This window comes from Chelonia mydas, chromosome 2, assembly GCF_015237465.2.
Source record: "Chelonia mydas isolate rCheMyd1 chromosome 2, rCheMyd1.pri.v2, whole genome shotgun sequence".
Classification (NCBI taxonomy): domain Eukaryota; kingdom Metazoa; phylum Chordata; order Testudines; family Cheloniidae; genus Chelonia; species Chelonia mydas.
The window spans coordinates 162,811,411-162,815,304 of record NC_057850.1 but is presented as its reverse complement, the minus strand read 5'-3'; the positions used below and the strand labels follow the sequence as shown (position 1 = coordinate 162,815,304).

The window sequence follows — 3,894 nt, the reverse complement described above, 5'->3', positions numbered from 1 at the left end:
GCATAAACTGCTATGAGACATGATTTGTACCTATGCAGCCTATCCCGCTTTCTAGCATATACAGAGGCTTTGCCTGTCTACGTTAAAAGTTTGTACAGCTACACTGGTGGCTGTTTCTGCTTGCTGGAATTGGGACAAATTTCCAGTGTACAAGAGACCTAAGACCATTAGGGTATGTCTACACTATGATTAAAAACCCATGACACCAAGTCTCAGAGCCCGAGTCAGCTGACTCAGGCTCATGGGACTCTGGCTGCAGGGCTAAAAATTGCAATTTAGATGTTCACCCTTGGGCTCCAGCCTTTGTGGGGTTTCAGAGATCAGGCTCCAGCCCACACATGAAAGTATACTGCAATTTTATAGCACGCAGCCTGAACCCCACAAGCCCAAGTCAGCTGACCTGGACCAGCCACAGGTATTTTATCGCAGTGTAGACATAACCTGAGTCTGATCCCACACTTATGTCAATGGGAGTTTTTCATTCAATGAGAGCAAGGTCAGACCCCATAAAGTTAGTCCCCCTCTACTGCCTTGAAAGGATCAGGAAGAAATTAGGTAATTTTTTAGGTGCTTTTGCCTTCTTCTGTAACAGTGAGAATTAGACTCTGCTGGGACCAACCTGCTGAATTAGGTGGACTAAGGCTCTGATAAAAATGCAGCAAAACCTATCTTCCTTTTATGATTGGCCAGGTCTTATTGGATACAGCAAACAGGTAACCTTGGGTGAAATCCTGGCCTGAGCAAACTCAATGGCAAAATTCCCATTAACTTCAGTAGGTCCTTTGTTTCTACACAAACCTCATTTCCCCCCACTTTCCAGCTCTAACATTGATTACCTGGTTAAAAAATAGCCTGAGATGACAACATTAAGTTCTTTTCATTTCTCCCACCACAGTCACACTCCACATCAAGATCTTCAGCAATACTGTTCTTTATAAGGGCCCAATCCAACTCCCACTAACTTTCACAGCAGCAGGACAGGGCCTTAGTCCTTAATTCAGAGGGACCCAATGTCAGCTCACCTATTTTGATACAGGCAGATGACAAATGTTTTTTTCCATTAGTTCATTTTCCCTTCCCAAATACAAACACTTCCCGTGTTCTTTGCCATATACCCCTATCACTGTCCACCTTTCTCTGCCTCTCCACACCCCAAAAATTACTTTCATGTTTAATGGAATCCTTGAAACTGGAAGCATTTTTCAACCTTAAATGCTGAAACTTTGCCTTAACTAAACAGTCTCTTTATTAGCTGGGGCCTGTAATTTATGTCTTTGAGACATTACATGTGACCTTTGGGGAAAACTGAGGAGCATAAACTATACCTGTTTATGTTAGCAGCCAGCAGAAAAAACAACATTCTCCAAAGGACTGGGCATATATTTATTGGTCAGATGTTGCCATACGTTAATGTGCTGTTATTCTACTGCCATAATGTATGGCTTCCTAGAGGATAAATAATATTCCAGACAATTTTAGTTATGATAAAGTGAGAGAGAGAAAAAATAATTTTGTACATCATAAGTGTCTTTTCCTTTCCTTTTCGGCACGCAATTCAAACCCGGGTAGCAAGGACTTTAACCCTAGCCTGTGTTAAGAAACCAGGTACTGAAACAAAGACCGATACAGCAGAGTTTTGGGGGGAGAGTATTCCCTGCATTACACAGTATTTAAAGACATTAGGTAACTCTGAGAAACACATTTTTCTTTTATTTTCCCTTATAAATGCATATGGAGACTTTTATCCTGGACTAAATTTGCAAGGAAAGAACCTAAAAATCAAAAGAACTGTGCATGGTAGTTATTTCTGGTGGGCCCTTTACAATCTTTCCCCACCCAGCCCAACTTTTCTTTCCTCACATGGCAGTGAAATCAGAATCCTGCATTTATGACATCACAGCCTATAGCCACAGACATTGTGTAGCATTATGGGCCAAATTCTTCTCTTAGCTATGCTGGTCTAATTCCACTGATGTGTAACAGAGGAAAATTTGACTCAGGGATTTAACAGCAAGATCAAACAGAAGAGGCAGGATAGACCATGAGGTAGCAACCATAGGTTAAAACACAAACAGCTTTGCTTATTAGAAAACATGAGAAAGGGGTGAGTGAATGGTTAGCTTCAGGGGGTACTCATGGAATATGGAAACATCTACCTCCAGGTGGCTTTTTCTAAGTGAGTGGTGATCAGAACGTATTACCATCTGAAGACTGTTTTGTGTTATCTGTTCCATACCTAATAGATAAGAGTTCACCTCACAAAACTGGCACTGATTAGCATTTTTGTTGGCACTCTCGACAGAGAGGCTAGAGACTGAATCGGCATGAAAAATGCAATATTGTATTCTCTCATCTAAAGGAATGTTGCTTCAGAATAGCACCGAGGAACATCAGCAAGGGATTGTGTGAGAAGCTTGCACTCCCACTGTCTGCAACATAACCATTCTGTGGACAAACAAAAGACTCTAGGATTGTCAAATCAGCACTTTTCACAGTATTTCTAAAGTATTTTAAAACAAGAAAGTCATCATTTCCGAGGTATTACAACACAGTGATGTCCACTTCCAAAACCTGTGTCTGAATATCCCAAATTCAGGCAAGTCTGGATTCTGACACCAAGTCAGATCTGAACTCTGTTGACTGTCCCATCTTTGTAGTGAGCAGAACTAAAATCCCAAATCCAAAAACAAGCACTGTAGTAGAAGGACATGATTTCTCTAACCTGCATCTCTGCTGAGGGATATTTCTCTGTTAATCATGAAGAGGGCTTCAGCATTTAATGATGATAAAGCTAATGGTGCTCATAAAGGGGCAAGATTCTAGGACTGGCTGAAAAATGAGATTTCTGTTCAGCAAAAAATTTCTCAGTTAAAAAAATAGTTTTTGTTCCAATGTGGAATGAAAACGAGACCTTTTGAAATTTTTAGTGAAAAAACACAAGAGGAATCATCACCCCACAGTAGCCAATATCTGTGTGGTTCAGCTCTCACCTGTGATATAGGAAACCCAAGTTCAAGTCCCTGCTCTTCCTGATTCAGAGTACATTCTGGGGATTCTTTCTGATCAGAAATTCCTTCACTGACCTGAAAGACCTTACCTATTAAATTTTTGTCAAAAATAATATGTTTCCATGAAACATTTAGGTTTTGACAAACTGGCATTTTTTTTGGTGGAAAGAAGTTTCGTCATAATTAGTTTGGCCGACGATACAGAGAAGATTAGCATAGCCCCTACGCAAGGACGACACGCAAATTTGTGAAGCGTTCCATTAAAAAAAAAACAAAAAAACTGTCTGACTCCCCATTGCCTGGCATCTTTAGTGGTCGCTTACATCAACTCTAGAGTCCAGATCCAGATTTTGAACATCCCAAAATCTGGGGTGTTCTGTTCTGAGGTTTTGGGAATTGACTTGAGAAAGTGGTTGTTTCCGTTTCAGATCATCACAATGGACAAATTTGCCTTGGAGATTGTATTTCCATGTCTCTCTATAAATTATTCTCAGTAATGGTGGCTCAGTTACTTACTAAGAGCAGCACATCTGAGGAAGTTTGCTAAAAATTTAACAAACTGATGTCTTCTTTTTGGCCTTCTGTCACCATGCACATATGTGCAGGTCACGTTTCACCCCTGAAAGAAATCCTTAATGTGGCAGCAGAGTAAACATGGTTCCTTTCCTCATGGGAACAAATGTGCTGCCATAGAATACATTCAGCTGATCTGTGTGGATACATAACTTCCTTCTGGAATTCACACCCTTAGGGGGCTGAGTACAACACATTTTACATGGCAGGGTGAGGAAGGGGTGAGTTGCAAGCCTACTGTTAATGCCCTCAGGCATCCTACCTTTGCAAAGCAAAGCATTCTGCTTCCCGCTAGTCTTCTTAACATCATGGT

The 3,894-nt window shown here is 40.9% G+C and overlaps 1 non-coding gene across 1 annotated transcript; it reads left to right on the top strand.

The window, feature by feature from the left end:
• The first annotated feature begins 3,170 nt into the window (after nt 1–3,170).
• Nucleotides 3,171–3,275, top strand: LOC114019834. Its single transcript, XR_003564827.2, has one exon. It is a non-coding gene; the product is annotated as a U6 spliceosomal RNA (small nuclear RNA).
• Nucleotides 3,276–3,894: the final 619 nt, after the last annotated feature.